The 16926-nt window shown below is 53.2% G+C and overlaps 1 protein-coding gene across 3 annotated transcripts in view; it reads left to right on the top strand.

Annotated features, from left to right (window-relative positions):
* Nucleotides 1-16926, top strand: part of WSCD2 (WSC domain containing 2) — a 116354-nt gene that overhangs the window by 35447 nt on the left and 63981 nt on the right. The window contains exon 1 of one of the 3 annotated variants that reach the window (XM_030336669.1): nucleotides 7522-7681. The exons of the other annotated variants lie outside the window; for them this stretch is intronic. The gene's annotated coding sequence lies outside the window, so the exon portion shown is untranslated. Of the gene's footprint in view, nucleotides 1-7521; nucleotides 7682-16926 lie in introns of those variants that run through there. 3 annotated transcript variants of the gene reach the window in all.

Raw genomic sequence — 16926 nt, 5'->3', positions numbered from 1 at the left:
TACTTTTTTGCTAAAGACTACTCATTGAAGGAGTTAACTTACCTGCAAATATGAAATCAATAAGACTTTCCCTAAGTAGAGGTTAATCATGATAAACACTTACGAAAGGAAAACCAAGTTGATCAGCTCTAGCCAGACACTGTCACCAGCCTGGGGCCACGCCCCTGACGCTTTTCGCTGTCTTCATGGCAGATTGGCAAGTTTTGGGGATGCGTTAAAGAACTATTAGCACCAAAAGGAGACTTTCTTTTTTCTTTTTTTAAGTTTATTTATTTCGGGGGTGGGGCGAGCTAGATAGAGCAGGAGGTGGGGCAGGGGGAGAGAGAGAGAGAGAGAGAAAGAGAAAGAGAGAAACCCAAGCGGGCCCTGTGCCGTCAGCGAGGAGCTCGATACAGGGTTCTGTCCCAACTGTGAGATCATGACCTGAGCTGAAATCAAGAATTGGAAGCTTAACTGACTGAGCCATCCAGGCGTCCCAAAGACTTTCCCAAGATGTCATCAGAGACACTGAAAGACAATTAAAAAGGAATAACTTTCTCACTTGGCGATTGAATATCAGTTAATGTTGGAATCTTCTGTCATGCCAAGGTCAGGTCCACGCCTTGCAAAACACGGGAGTCCTAAAAAGTCACCTTTGTTTGAATCCCACGCTAGCTCTGTAATATTGCATCAGTGACTTCACCTCTCTGAGCCTCAACTTCCTCATTGGTACAAGGGGCTCATCATGGCACCTGCTTCAGAGGCCTCTGGCGTTCCCACTGAATGACCCTGACCTTGGTATTACCATGATGGGGACATCTCATGAATCTTGTGGCTGTTAGCGGGAACCAACACCCAGGATATTCCTGCATTGCAATTCTGTTAGGGTTCTAACTCCTAAGCAAAGTCATCTGTTAGCTTCAGCAAAGCCCTCTGCCATTCTGGGGGAGTGTTTATTGCCCTTGGGATCCTGCCAAGGTTAAGTGGAGAATATGGTCCTGGTGAAATTCACACTTTGTCATTCGTTCACAGGCCCAGACGTTAAATCTCATCCACTGGAGGGTAACAGGAGCTCCCTGTGCACCTGCTGTCAGGGAGACTGTGATGTGGGGAGGGGGGTGTCCCCTGTCAGACCCCTCTGGGTTCCAAGCCTAGTGCCACGGTCTACTCACCCTGTGCCTTGGGTATGCCACATCTCTCTGGGTCTCAGTTTGCTTGTCTGTAAATGGGAATGTTCACCCCTGCCTCCTCAAGACATAAGAACGACCAGATTAGATAATGCACAAAATGCAAGAGCCAGACATTTAATAGACAAAAATGCTTATAATTATTCTTTGTCGAGGAAGCCATGGGCTGCATTTAAAATCTCTGCAGAGTCCATTCTGCCTCTTGGATTCCTGATCATCCCAAATCTTTGTTTCAGAAATCTCTTGGGGTGCCTGAGTGGCTCGGTCGGTTAAGCGTCTGACTCTTGGTTTTGGCTCAGGTCACGATCTCATGGTTGGTGAGTTCGAGGCCCGCATTGGGCTCTGTGCTGACAGTGTGCAGCCTGCTTGGGATTATCTCCCTCTCCCTCCCTCTCTGCCCCTCCCTGCTCACGTTCTCTCTCTGTCTCTCTCAAAATAAATAAATAACCTTTAAAAAAACAAACCAAAAAAAAAAAAAAAGAAAACTCTTCCCTCTCAACTGTAATTCTGTCTTAGATTTCTGTTTCCCACAGCCTAGACCACAGATTTTCACAAATCCTGTGTGGAAATCCTGCAACAGCTACGGCCATAGGTAAAACTTCCTTATGTAGAAAGTGGCAAAAACACAACTCGAATGGACTTTCTAACAAGAGAGTAATTTATTTTGGCTCACAGATACTAAAATCCACAAGTATGTTTCCTGCTTCAGGTGTGGCTTGATCCAGGCTCAGAGACCATCAGATCTTGGCTTGTCTGCATCTCTACCTTTCCCTAGTCCTTGGCTCTCCGATAGTGGCAAGATACTCCCAGGAACCCGAGATCACTTCTCCTGGATGCCCTCATCCACTGGAGACCAGGACCTCTGCCAGCCAGTCTTGTTGGTTCTAATTAGATTACCTGCCCATTCCCAAACCAGCCAGCAGTGAGAAAGGGAGATGGGCTATGTCGATTGGCTTGGGCCAGTCAGGACCCATTTTTGGAGCGGGATCTGGGGTTAGCCCTACTCAAACCACACTGGGGGGAGGAGGTGTGGATTCTGTAGGGAACTGATGCTGGAAGAAGGGAGCGAGGGGTAAAAGGATGCTGGGATTGCAGTCAAAGTGTCCTGACGCCTTTCTGAGACAAAGAAGTGACGGATTTTCCGTTAGAGACCTAGCAGTGCAGTAGGATTGAAGGAGCACCCCCCTCTCGCTCCCTCCCTCCCCGCCCCTCTCTCCCCATCGTTCCCAGTGCCGTGTGGCCTGAAAATAACAAGGTTGGAGTCAGAGTGATGAATGGGGCAAGATTGACTCGGCACTAATTTTGCCTGGGAGCTGTAGCTATTTTGGGCCCTTGCTGAGCCCTGGTTTAGCTTAGCTGGTTAGAGAGCAGGGCTCATGAGGTCAAGGGTATAAAAAGGGAGCCGAAAACATGGGACTGGAGGCCGAAGTCTTGGGGCCTGCTCCTCCTGTTCTGCCACTTTTGACCTGGAGCCCTCGTGCGAGTTACTTACCCTCCCTGGGCCAGTATCTTCACCTTCTGTCCCCGCCTCCTTCGCTAGTCACTGCTACACGTCTCGGGTCACAGCCTGATTTCTCATCCCAAGACTGGGTTGAATGTCCCTCCGTGTGCTTCTGTAGCTTTAGGCTTCCAGGTATGAGTCCCATTTCTCCCAGCTTCTCAACGAATGAGTTGGGGCGGGTCTGTCAACCTCGCTGTGCCTCAGTTTTCTCATCTGTCAAATGGGGATAACGGGAGCAGTACCTGTCTCATGGGGTTGTTGCAGTTCATTACCCTGTGTAACTTAAGTAAGCACTTAACACAGGAACTGGGCTCAGTAAATGCTAGTTTAAAATCGAGATGGTTCTGACATTCAGTGGAATATCGAGCTAACGAAATCAAGCGTCTAGTCCCCTGTCACGTAAGACCCGTGGAACTGGGGCTTCATAGCGTTCTCTCCTCTCTGTCATTACTCACGTATTTCCTAGCATGTAGTACGTGCTCAATAAAACTTGTGGCCTAAATGGCCCAGGTCTGATGTTCTAGGGAACTCCCCTAGCTCTGCTGAGAGCCCCAAATTGTGCAGCTGGGTTTGTCCACAGGTCCTCACCAGCAATGCCGACCTTGAAAGGCCGGTGCGAAACTGGGAGTGGGAGGCTTGTGCATAAAAATTTGAGCATTGCTAAAATCCTTTCCTGTCTCTTCAATTCCACGATTTGCTCCTTCCAGCCCCTCCCCACCCGGAGCCTTGAAGTTCAGGAAGGCCTTGCTGATGCGCAAATACCTGCATGCGAATCCATGATGACCACGGTGTCACTGGCTTTAAAGAGCTCATTAGAAGAACAGGGTGTTGTGGGGGGTAGGCCACTGGCCTGGTAAATTCTGCAGGGTCAGGGATAGAGGGAGGAAGGAGACACCGAGCGGGCACCTCCCTGGCTGAGAGCAAAGTCAGCCGGAGAGGGCGTCTTTGGTTCTGCCCAGAGCTTGACCTGCAGCGACTTTATATAAACTTGGTTGGCAACACTGGTAATAATAAATAACTAGAATGCCCCAAACAAGGCCCCCTCTGCTGAGCAGACCATTAAGGACCCGAGGGAGGTTATTTCACTTGGCAGCTTCCCCCATGGGTGGCCGAGAAGCCCAAAGATGGAGGCTGGGCTCCTCGAGCCTTCTTGTACTGGGAAGGGAAGAATAAATGACACGGGACCCGTGGCGGCTGGCTTATTTGTCTCTCCCCCGAGGCGTGCTCAACGCTGTGTGCTGGCAGTGTTCTTTGGCCAAACCGGATGTCCTGGGTGTAGGGCGTGTGTGTGTGTGTGTGTGTGTGTGTGTGTGTGTGTGTGTGTCCCAGACCAGAACCATCGTTCAGCCTGACCTTTGTTTTTGTGTGTTATTGATTGGATTTAAGTCACTTTATTACTTTCTCCAGGTGAGCCCTGCCACTCTGTGCCCCGTGTTGCTTTGCGGTCACAGCACCTGTGGGGAGGCAGAAGGCGAGGATGAGGCTGACGGGAATAACGTCAGTGGTGATGGTGACCGTGATGAATGAAACAATGGCAGTGACGATGATGATGGGGATGATGGGGATGGGGATGATGGGGATGGGGATGATGGGGATGATAGAAATAGGGATGGGGTGATGGGGATGATGGAAATGGGGATGGGGATGATGGGGATGATGGAAATAGGGATGGGGTGATGGTGACGGGAGCAAAATCCACTGAGCACGCTAGATACACAGCACTCTTCTGAATGATTTCATTTAATTTACTAACTTCTTTAATCCCCACCACTTCCCTGTGAACAAGGGTCTGTTGTCACAGAATCCATCATCTGCTGGCCGTGCAATGCTGGGCAAGTGATCTCATCTCCCAGAGTCTTGGTTTCCCCATCTGTAAAATGGAATAAAAATAGCACATCTCTGGCACACGCTCAGCGTTTGACGAAAATGTTCGAGAGATGAAGGCGATCCTCACGGCTGTTGATCGGGCCCTCCCGTCAAGCCTGTGTATGAGGACCCCAGTCTTCCGGGACAGGGCGGGGGCAAGCTCTGCCGGGTAGGAGCAGCTGAGCTGGGTTCAAAGCTGGGCACGGGCGCCGTGCCAGTCGCGCTGGCCGCCAGAAGCTCCTTCGGTCGGATCCCTGGGGTCCCCGAGCTAAGACCACATGAGCCCAGATTGGCCCCTGAGCGGGCTGGGCTCAGTCAGCCCCCCGGCGGGCCCTCAGCTGAGCTGCCCGGGACCGACCACAGGGTTGGGGTGAGGAACGCAGGAGAGCTGGAGGTTGGGGCGCATGGGGTGAGTCACCTGGTACCTGGAGAGCTGGGATGCCAGAGACACAGTTCGCCGGTTCCCTCGCCTCCCACCTAAGGAGGCCAGTGGAGTGGCAGCCGTGACGCGTCTTAACTTGGAGTGGGATGCGTCGGGAGCGTTTTTCCGGCTCTGCAAATCCACAAACAGCCAGATCTGCCGAGCGACACCTTCCTCTGCGGGACCGCCGGCTCCGTGCGTCTACCAAGCCATCAAGGTGTGGATGGCGTGATCTGAGATGCGCATCAGTATAAGACACCCGCCAGAGTCTGAGGTCTTCGTGTGAGGCAAAGAATATAGAAGGTGTCGTTAATCACAACGTTCATGTTTATTTCACGTTGCAATGACAATATTTTAGATTTTTGGGTTAAAGTACATGATTAAGACTAGTTTCACCTGTTTTTGCCTTTGTCATGTGGCTGCTTGAACATCTTAGGTGATGCATACGGCTCACGTCGCCGTTCTCTGTTCTAGAGCTTACAGTGAAGTGAGATTTCACAGTTTCACAATCGAGCAGCTTGTTTGAGGGTTTCAGACCTGAATTCAGATCTCCAGCTAGCCCCTAACCAGCTGGGTGCCCTTGGGCAACTCACCGCCCCTCTCTGGGCCTTCGTTTCCTCAACTGTAAAACGAAGGTACTAATACCTACCTCCTAGGGTTGTTTTGTGGGTAAATGAGAGGTGAGGTGGACGGTGGTGAAAATAATGTCTGGCGTTGAGTGAGCAGTCCATAACTGAGAGGTGTCGTTGTCATTTAAATGAGCTGATCTGGGGTGCCTGGGTGGCTCAGTCGGTTGCGTGTCCGACTTCAGCTCAGGTCACGATCTCACGGATTGTGAGTTCGAGCCCCGCGTCAGGCTCTGGGCTGATGGCTCAGAGCCTGGAGCCTGCTTCCGATTCTGTGTCTCCCTCTCTCTCTGCCCCTCCGCCATTCATGCTCTGTCTCTCTCTGTCTCAAAAATAAATAAACATTAAAAACAAAAAATTTAAATGAGCTGATCTGCACCAACCCTGTGGAGCCCAAACCTCTCCAGCCCCAAGAATGGTCTTTGTATTATTTTCCCTTTTGTGACTGGAAAGATTTTTCTTTCTTTTTTTTTTTTTTTTTTAAGTTTATTTATTTATTTTGAGAGTGACCGAGAGGAGCATATGGACGGGAGGGGCAGAGAGAGCGAGAGCGAGAGCGAGCGAGCGAGAGAGAGAGAGAGAGAGAGAGAGAATCCCAAGCAGGCTCTGTGCTGTCAGTGTGGAGCCTTACACGGGGCTTGATCTCATGAACCGTGAGATCATGACCTAAGCCAAGATCAAGAGTTGGACGCTCAACCAGGCACCCCAGGATTTTTGTTCCTTAAACAAACTCTATGATTTTAAGATTTTTTCCCACTAAATTAAAAAAAAACCCAACAAATCCGTCAGAGACACTAATAATTCTCGAGAAATTCTGCTTGTCTTGAGGAGGGATGGTCTATAGCACTGAGTTAATCCAATTCCAGCCCCCAAACACAGAGTTGTACCACTGTTGAGGATTAGTGTGTAATTTCTAGGGTTTTAAAACTCCTAAGACGTCCCATGGACTCCTGTGGTGCCTTGAGGCACCTTTAAGAGTTTGGGACAGTGGGAGGGGGAGGAGGACCATGATCTCTGCTAATCTCCTCATTTTACAGATAGGGGAACGGATGACCAGAGAGGTTAGGCACCCTGCCCGACGCCACACAGCAAGTCGGTGGCAGAGGTCATCTGGCTGCGGTCTTTGCTCGTGACCACTTGCTAGTGGTGCACTATGGCACTTAGTCATCCCAACAGTCTTAAAATTATTCCTATTTAAAGATGAGGAAACAGGATCAGAGAGGCTAAGTCACTTGTCTAGCAGCAAGTGGCAGAAGTGATACCCCCACACACACAAATTCACATCCATCAGGAACCTCAGAATTGAGCCTTTTGTGGAAAAAGGTGTCATGAGTTGAGGTGCAGTCCTACCGGAATCGGGTGGGTCCCAACCCAGTGACCGGTGCCCTTATGAGAAGAGAAAACAGAGACAGACACCCAGAGGGAACACACGTGAAGGTGGAGACAGAGACATTCGATTGATGCGTCTGTGAGCCCACGAACGCCAGAGATTGCCAGAACCCACCAGAAGTTAGGAGACAGGCACGGAATGGATGCTCCCTCAGAACCTCCGGAAGGAACCAGCCCTTCCGACAGCTTGATTGTGGACTTCTGGCCCCCAGATCTATGAGAAGATACGTTTCTGTTGTATTAAGCCCCCTACTTTGGTAATTTCTTATTTGGAAAATATTCCAGACGCGATAGGCTTGCCGCCCCTTCACATTAAAAACCCCAGCTGGTTCCAGGGAGCTGTCAGCATGTGCCCTCCTCCTGTCCGCGGACCCTCCCGGTGGCCCGTGGCAGCTGCCCAGCCTCAGAGCCGCGCCACAGGCTGTGGGCTATGAGAAAGGCCGCTGTGGCTGTGGTTCAACTGTGCATCCCGTCTGCTGCTTGCATTGTGAGCTCTTGCAAATTACTGTTTTCAGTTGAAAAGAGGTTCCAGAGAGCTCTTCAGCTGCTCAGCAGGAGCCGTGGATGCTCTTGAATTAACGAGGAGAAGCGGAACCTTCTATGACGGATGGCCTGGACCCCCCGCCCCCTTTGTCCTGGCCCTTGGTCAGGCTTGGGAGGGACGGTGGGGCCTCTCCGCGGTTCCCAGAAGAGCGGTTTCAGCTGAGACCAGGTCAGAGTCGCCTGTGTTCGGTGTGTCTGTTTGGAAGGGGCCAGGGGATGCTGAATTAGGCGATGTAGTTTCCAGGGGGTCAGCTGGCTTCTGACGCCTATTCAGAGGGGCCCGAGGGGCCTCTTACCCAACGCGGCAGCCTGTCATTGGTCAGCACACACAGCGGACCTTCATTTGATGCGGTCAAATGGGCAGGAGGCCATTGAGGAGTAGCTGGCTGCTGGCTCACTCTGTGTGTGTGTGTGTGTGTGTGTGTGTGTGTGTGTGTGTGTGTGTGTGTGTGGTGGGGACTGTCTGGGATTTGAACATGCTTGCCCTGTTGATCTGATGCAAACTCCCCTCTATCTCTGGTTTCCACCTTAGCTGGGGCCATTCTCCCCTAAGCCTATTTGCACACCCATCCCACCAATATTTATTGTGCACAGGCTGTTTTCCAGACCTGTTTTCCAGGCCTTTCCAGAAAGGCCCTTTACAGCATTGTCTCATTTAATCATTACAGAAACCCTGGGCTGCATTATTGTCATTGTCCCCATTTTACAGATGACGAAATCAAGGCTTGGTCTCTCGCCCCAGCTCACAGAGCTGGTAAGTGGCCAAGCGGCGTTCGGATGCTGGTCTGTCTTACACCCAAGTCCACGCTCCTGACCGTATTCATCTTGGGAGGGTCTCTGGGTTTTGACCACTGAGCTGAGTTGGAGGGATAGAAGCAGATTTGATTCAAGACCGTGGTAACAAGGGGCAGAGAGACCGCGGGATGGCACAGCCCTACCCCGAACACGGCAGGGTGAGTGGGGACGTACAGCTGAGCCCAGGGTTGGGGGGGGTGGTGGTCAGTGGATAGAAGACTAGGAAACATCGGGAACAAGGCAGGATTCTGGCTAACCTGACCCAACAGGATTCGTGCTGAAGGCGGGTCAGGTGATCAGACGTTACCTGGGGGATGGGGGTGGGGGGGGGCCGGCATTGAAGGTGATCAGGTATGGGGGCTGGGGATTCTTGCTAAAATTGGACAATGCAGAGATGCCCACTTGAAGACAAGTTCAGGGAAGGCTGAGTAGAGCTTCACTAAGCAGAGAATCTTTGTCACTATTTATTCCCCGTCTTGTCCTTAAAAAAACAATGAAGGCTGCAGCTGCCTTAAGTGGAGTTGGATAATTAAGACGTTGGGCTCTGGTGTCAGACATGTCTAGGCTCAAACCCTGGCTCTACCAGCCGCTAGCTGAGTGCCTCAGTTTCCATACCTGTAAAATGGAGACTGTCACAGACCTCCGTCCTGGGGCTGGGTGCGGTGATGTGGGAACAGCCTGGCACAAGGTTCAAATCCACACGAGGTGGCTGGAATCTGATTACCGGACAGCGTCCTCCAAACCAAGGCAGCTGGGGACTATCAACGTCACTCTTTCTGCCACGGTCAGCCCATCCCGCTGATGGCTTTGAGCCTCTAAAACGCGACTGTGTCGAGGGGCGCCTGGGGGGTTGAGTCAGTTAAGTGTCTGGCTTCGGCTCAGGTCACGATCTCCCAGCTCGTGGGTTTCAGCCCCGCATCGGGCTCTGTGCTGACCTGCGAGCCTGCGTCGGATTCTGTGTCTCCCTCTCTCTCTGCCCCTCCCCCACTGGCACTCTGTCTCTCTCTCCAAAATAAACAAACATGATAAAATACCAATGCGTCGGGCACTGTGGAAAGAGTCAGGGATACAGAGGTGAGAAAGATAGAGTCAATTCTGTCTTCAGGTGGCTCTTGGAAGGTAGAGGGATACTGAGCTGGGCTTGCGTGTGTGAATCGTTGCGTGGAGACATTTGACAGTGGAGACATTTTTTAAGTTTATTTTTATTTTTGCGAGAGAGAGCGAGCGAGTGGGGAAAGGGCAGAGAGAGAGGGGGCACAGAGGATCCGAAGCAGGCTCCGCACCGACAGCAGAGAGCCCGACGCGGGGCTGAAACCCACGAACTGTGAGTTCATGGCCGGAGCTGAAGTTGGGCGCTTGACCGACTGAGCCACCCGGGCGCCCCCAGGAGACCGTTTTGATTGTCATGACTGATGGAGGGGGTGCTCGTAGGCAGAAGTCTGCCAGGGTGCTTGTAAATATCCTGCAGTGCACGGGGTAGCCCCCCTCAACGGCGAATCATCCCAGCCCCGGATGTCAGTAACGCCAAGGTTGAGAAACGCAGGTGCGTGCACCAGTGAGCGCGGTGAGCACTCCTGTCACCCCTGCGCAGAGACCCCAGGGCTCCGTGGGACCCGGAGGAAGCACGTGCCTGAACCACCCTCCTTCAGCCTGCCCTCACCCATCAGCGGCTTCCGGCCAGATAATCAGACCTCCCCACGTTTCATAGGATCCGGTCCAAGGAGGCAAATGCAGAAACAAAGCCCTGGGCAAATGTGTTTTTATGTAAACCCAGCAGGGGGTGGCGGCCTGGGGAGAAAGTACCCTATGGCCGCTCCTTCTCAGAGCAGAAATAACCCTGACTGTTCCTGCTCTTGGAGCCCAGCAGGCCAGGAGAGGAGGGTCACGTGGGGACCCAGGTGCTCATGGGAGCTGTCCCTACCCCGCCTGAGGCACCCCCCCCCCCAGGTGAGCACCCAGGAGCCGGGGATGAGAAGAGAGCAGGTGTTGGTTTTCTTGGAAGCATCCCTTCCTTCGTCGCTCGGCCGGCATAGCAGGAAAAAAGCAGGTTTTTGAGTATAATTTACCTACAGTAAAATTCACCCAGTGAATACGTTTTAACAAGTGCACTCGGCCGTGGAACCACCTGCAAGACGGAGATATACAGGCATCCGTCACCCCTCAAAATCCCTCTGTGCCTCGCCTGTTTCCCCCCTCCCCCTACCCCCAAGACTTCAAAAGCTAAAAAATGAGGTCGTCTGTCCTCTTCCTGACGGCAGAGGCCGCCTCTTCTTCAGGGGTGGGTCCACAGCACCTGGCACGCAATAGAGACGCAATAAATGTTTGCCGAATGGAGAAATAAAACCGCCCTCCCCCCCGCCACAGGGGTCTGGGGGAGACTATCGGGCTCCCGTGGATCAGAGCAGAGGTGGTTTGAGGTGATGAAGGAGAAGTTTTCCCCCGAGGATGATGCATCTGTGAACTTTCTGCAGGATAGACTCTCACCTTAGAGGGATCCCCGGGTTCGGGTCAGGCCTGCGGGGCACATCTTGGCTTGGCAGGTGGCTGGCACGCAGCGAGTGCTTGTTGAGGGAACGAGTGAGTGAATTGTAGTTTGAATGGGGGTGGGGGGGGGGCGGTCATCAGTAAGGAGGAGCCAGAAGACATTTTGGGCAGTCTTTGTTTTTGTGCTTTCCAGGGGAGAAACTGAAGGCACAGAGAGGGTAAACCACTTGCCTTGGGACACACAGTCATAGAACGAGCTTGACAGGTTGGAACAGGAATAGGAAAGGGAACGAGAGACAGACATGAATCTTTACCTCGTGCCTGCACCAGCCTAGGAGTTTCAGACACGAGCTCCCTCCAACCTTCACAGCCCCCCGGGAGCAGCCCTGTCAGTTGCAGGGCCTCATGCAAAGTGCAAATGCTTCCCTGTTCGGTAATTGTTACGAATTCCAAGACCTCGGCAGCAGAGCGTGAAACCAAGTGCACAGGTAGCACACCCAGGGAAAGGGCCCTGTGACCACGTCATTTACAGGCAAGGAAACCCCAGCTCAGACAGGCTGCCCATTTCATCCAGGACACCACGCCTGTCTTCCGGTGTCCAGATTCGAACCCACGGGCTTCAGTGGTCATCAGCTTCATTCGCTGAGTGTGCTAGCCTCGCCCCTGAGCCCCCAGGGCTGAGCGCCTGAGTGCCCTGACGTGCTGTCCAGCGCTCTGGGCAGGGAGGAGAGGAGCTTCCCTGCCCCCCCGGCCGCCTGGCTGCTGCTGCCTTGAGCACACAGCCAGCTCCCCTGCCTCCTTCTCCCTCCCAGGATGTAAGGAGACAGACCTTCCTCCCTCCTCCCCAGGGAAGATTTATTCCTGGGGGTGCGTGGGTGGATGCGTGTTTGGGGGGGGTGTTTGTCTAAATTTAAAGACATCATGACAGCAACAGCCTATTAGTGTTGAGACTGGTGAGGTCTCTCCTTTAGAAGAATCACGAATAAGTTGACAGCAGGAGCCGCCTCCGGTTCTAACTTCTGCGCCCCAGGTGCGCCTCGCCCTGCTCCTTGCCTGCCAGTCCTTTGGCAGCTGACGGTAATAATAGGGGCCGGGGGTGAAGGCGTGCACTTGGCCTGAAGAGCGCTGGCTGCGGGATGTATGGAATTGTCGAATCACTGTATCACACACCTGAAACTAATGTTAACACTGTATGCTAACTAGCTGGAAGAATGATAACAACAGTGAGGCTCGTCTTCTGGTGCCAGATGCCCATGGGGGACCCTGAGAAGTGGCATAGTTGTGCATTTTATAGATTGGGAAGACGGAGGTTCGGAGAGGGGCCTGCCCTGCCGTGGTCTTGAGTTATGAACTGACAAGGAGGGTTTCAGGGACTCCAGTGTGTTCCAGAACCCGTGCACCCTCCGGCGAGCCTTGGCTGCCTATGTCGATTCAAACGTGAAGTTAACAGGAGTTGCGATCCTGTTGAGATCCAGCGGTGTGCCTGGCCCCGGCCTAAGCATTTTACGTGCGTTACTTGGAAGAATCCTTCAAACGGTCCATGCCGCGGGGACCCACCATTCTCATCCCAGTTTATGGATGAGGAGCCTACAGCTTAAGAGACATAAGTGGCTTCCTCCCCTTCTCAGAGCTCGTGATAAAGCCAAGATACCAAGTCAAGTCTCGGTGACCTCAAAACTCCTGCACCCTCCGTCTGTTTCTTTAAACCACGGCCAGTAGTGGAGAAAGAGAAGACGGGCAAAATGACACACACTCACACACACTCACTCCTACACCTACTCTGCAAGAGGTAATGTCTTTATGTACATTGGTGAGTTTCCATCCAGCTGTTTTTCTCTGCCGAAGGGAACATTCTTGCCCCAGGCAAGCTGACCTTTGGTGTTCTGTAATCGCCGAGCAATTTAGAGATGCCTGGAAATGTATAATTCATGCGCACATCTTTCATCCTGGTCACTGGAAGGCAGCGAGGCATGGCTGTCTCCCGGGGAGAATTTCAACCTTGGCACGGGAGGAGGAGATTGGGGTCTTTGGGGCTCAGAAGGGAATTTCAGAATCTGAGAACCTACCAACGTTGAAGCCGACCCTGGTATCCCAGCACAGGATGTCAGGTGCAGGGGGCGCGGGGGATCCTGGCAGGGAACCTTATAGTCAATCTTACGACAGAGCACTGGGGTAAAATCTTAGAATTGAGCTCCGGAACCAGAGACTACACTCTGTAAATCTGGAGTCCGAGGGGTCCAGGGGTGGTGTTCTGGTCCACTCCTCTGTTCTTTTGGCAATCCCAGGGGATAAGAAACCAGGTTTGGTCAGGATGAGAAGCTTTGGTTTCCGGCTTTAGCTGCAACCCGAAACGTGTTTGGGCAGGTCTCTAGTGTCTGCTGTCTCTCGTCCATGAGTTGGGTTGAAGCGTCCCTGCCATGTGCCGTGAATGGGGATGGAGAAATAGGGGTGTGTGCATATGTGCGTGTGCCGTGAGGGCAGGTGACGGGCATGGGGACGTACGTGTTCGTGCACGCGTGCGTCTCTGGTGATGCGTGTGCTCCCATGCCGCCTCTGGATGGTATCCAGAGGGTGAACCAGGGGGCTGAAGTACTCATCAGTTTCTGGCAGCAGTTGCCCTCGTGGGAGGGGACGTCTCTCTGTTGGATGCCAGCAGTGTCCTTGGGTCACTGAAGGACATGGTGAAGATACCACCGGGGTCTGAGGACCCCTGTGGCTTCTAGAAGGGGCTCATTGCCCTCATTCCCAGCCGAGGGGGCACCAGCTTGCTGAGCAGACTCTGCAGAGAAAAGCCTTCTGGACACTCCAGCCTGCAGAGGTCAGAGGATGGTCCTGTAGTCAGAGGCACTGACATGTGGATGATATGACTAAGGTTCCGGAGTTGGACAGGCCCGGGGTCGAGTCTTACTGTGCCACTCACCCCTCTGCTTTCTGGTCGGTTGACTGACCCCCTCCCCCACCTTGATGGCTCATCTGTAAAGTGAGAAGAAAGCCAGCCTGCCAGATAGTCAGTGGGGAGGCTCAGTGACACGGGGTCGTTGGGAGGGCCCGGCACACAGTAGGTGCACAGTAAGTGGTAATTTGTCCATTTTCCTTCTTTCCCAGGGAGGGCGTCAAGGCTCATGGCCGGGGTTCAGGAGGCCTGGGTCTGGGAAGAGTCACTGGTTGACTCCACCGCCCCCTTTGGGCCTCAGTTTCCCTATCTGTCAATGAGGAAAGTGGCCTGGGGATTGTGAAGGGTCTTCCCTCCAGCTCTGATGGACTGTGAGCCCCCATTTTAATTCTGCTCTGAGGACTAGGGGGTAGGTGCTCCACGAGGGAAGAGAGCTTGGGGCTGGGGGCTCAGAGACCACCCCCCCACGGACACACAGACACACAGACACATCTACATACACGCCTGCATGCACATACACACATACATACATACAGAGACACAGACTTACAAACGTACACACACCTGCACACATATATATATGCACACCTATACAGACACACACACACACGTATGCACCTGCACAGCCACAGGCATGCACACACTGACATGTGCGTACACACACACACACACACACACATTGGCTTGGTTCTGAAGAAAGACTGGGCTGGAGGATTTGGGGGTGGGAGCCAGGGTTCTTGCAGGGGAAACCCTGGTGAAAAATTCCTCTCGGGAAGAGTTGCTAACGGAAGCCGTCAAGGTTCCTAAATCAGAGTTTAATTCTGCCTTGGCCAGTGTGGAGCCAGCAAGTGTCGATTGGCTCATGGTGGGGATGGGGGTGGGGAGGGGGCAGCAGGGAGAGAGGTGTGTGCATGGGGAAGAGAGCTGCAGGCCAGCAGGTGTGGGCTGGGAACCGGTGTGGCCCTCGCCTGGCTGTGTGACCCCGGGGCCACCCTTCAACCTCTCTGAGCCTCCGGTTCCTCATCTGTAAACTGTCAGACTAGCAGTAACTGGCTTCTGAGGATCCTTTGACCTCTACCGTGGGAACATAATAACAATAGTAGTAATAGTACGAGCTGCAACTTCTAGAACCTTCACTTGGGTTCAGGGCCATGGGAGGCATTGCACACGGATGGGGGTCATTTCATTTGAATTTCTTTGGGCCTCAGTTTCCCCTTCTGGAAAAGGAGACTGTTTGCTAGGCCGAGGATCTCCAGACTTCCTTCCAACCCGTTGTCACCTCCTCTTCGAGCTTTGGGGACGGGCCTGAGCCTTTCTCCCCTGTGATCTCCACCGTCAGCCTCCATTGCCGATAAAGATCAAGGTTGACAGACCTTTCTGTAAAGAGCTAGACCGTAAATATTAATAGACTTTGGGGGTCGCATGCTGGCTGCTGCTGCTTGTCTTTCTTCCTCTTCGTGATCCTTTAAAATATAACAGCCATTCTTCACTCTAGGGCTGACAAAAACAGGCCGGGAGCCAGTTTGGCCAAGGTCAGAGTTTGCCAACCTCTGATAGTGACGAATGTTCTCACCTCATCCAAGTGATTGCCATCCTGTATGGTGTCAGGTCAAGCCCTGAGCCTGCCCTCCTGGTCAGAGTTTTCCCCTGAGCCCCACCTAGAAGGAAATTCTAGAGCCACCACCGATCCCCGCTAAGGGCCAGGACCTCGGCCTGCTCTCAGCTCTGCTAGTCAACAAATACTCCTTGAATGTGGCTCAGCCTTGGAGAGCCGCTCACTGAGTCATTGGCCGTAGCCCCCTGGGACAGGAGGGTCCTTAGAGGCCTCTCCTCCTCCACCTCCTCGCTGGTCCAGCGGGTGAAACAGGCGTGGGTCACAGTGTAATTCAGAAAGGCCCCTGTGGGGTGGGGTCCACACACTCCCTAGCCCCTGCCTCCCTCCCCCTTCTGGGATGTGCTGGGCCCTGTACGACCTCCTGCCTTGCACCGTGTCCTCTCTGCCTGTGACCGTCTTGCCCCAGATCTTCCCGTGGCTGCCCCCTTTCTGGTTTTTTCAGTTCCGTGCTCCCATGCCGCCTTCCCAGTGGGTCCTTCTGCACCCACCGTATCCAAAGTTGCCCCCCCCCCCCATGCTTTTCTCCATCACTGGGGCTTTCCAGTAATTCCAACGAACCTACAGCGAGAAAGGCACTTTCCGCTAGGATCCAGTATGCACACACACACCTGAACCCAAGGGTTCACAAAATAACACGTCTCCTTCACTGCATGTGAGTCGGTAAGGGTTCACTCTGTTCCCTCCATGCCTTCCCTTCCCTCCCCTTCCCTCCCCTCCTTTCCCCTGCTCCCCTTCTTTCTCCCTATTCTCTGATACCCCCTGTAGGTCTGCCCCTGTGGGTAAACATTCTGCCCAGAACCACCAGAGCCATCCATTATCTCCCCCAGACAATTAGCAACCTATTAAGGAACTCTATGCAAATGTGCACTAATTGACCTGCGACAGAGCATCTCCTGGAGGAGAAGGATGACTCCAGATGGCTTAATGATAGGAATTTAGGGCCTTTCTTTAGAAGTCCCTCTTGGGGAGGAAAGTGATCTGGGCTCCGAGAGGGCCTGCCAGCTGTCTGTCTGATGGGGAGGCCAGGCGATCAGGCTCCTTTCATCAAACCATTGGACGAGAAGAGCTGTCATTTCACCTCTTACCCCTCCTCCCCAACTCCGTCCCTTCCTGCAGCTCAGCTCGTTCCCCCAGCCCGGAGTTTTAATGGCTCGTTGACATCTGCTCTTCTGGGTTCCGCCTTTTCAGGTGTATGACTGCGACCCCCCTTTTTAATAGACTTTTTAAAGCAGTTTTAGGTTCGCAGCAAAATGGAGCGGAAAGTCGAGGGATTTCCCATAAACCCCCCTCCCCACCCCCGCACAGCCACCCCCACCGTCAGCGTCCGCGCCCGAGCGGGGGCGTTGGTGGACCTACACCGACACGTCATTATCACCCGAAGCCCATCGTTGACATGTGGGTTCCCTCCTGGTGGTGGCCATGCTTTGAGTCTGGGCACATTTACGGTGACGTGTCTCCACCATTACGGCATCATGCAGGATATTCCCCTGCCCTGAAAATCCTGTGCTCCCCCTCTCCATCCTTCCCCCACCCCAACCCTTGGCAGCCAGTCATCTTTTTACTGTCTCTGTAGTCTTGCCTTTTCCAGGATGTCCTGTAGCTGGAATCCTGCAGAATATAGCCTCTT

The sequence above is a fragment of the Lynx canadensis genome, chromosome D3 (assembly GCF_007474595.2).
Source record: "Lynx canadensis isolate LIC74 chromosome D3, mLynCan4.pri.v2, whole genome shotgun sequence".
In the NCBI taxonomy this organism is placed as follows: domain Eukaryota; kingdom Metazoa; phylum Chordata; class Mammalia; order Carnivora; family Felidae; genus Lynx; species Lynx canadensis.
Note: the sequence above shows the minus strand (reverse complement) of the source record. Positions and strands in the feature narration are given on the sequence as shown.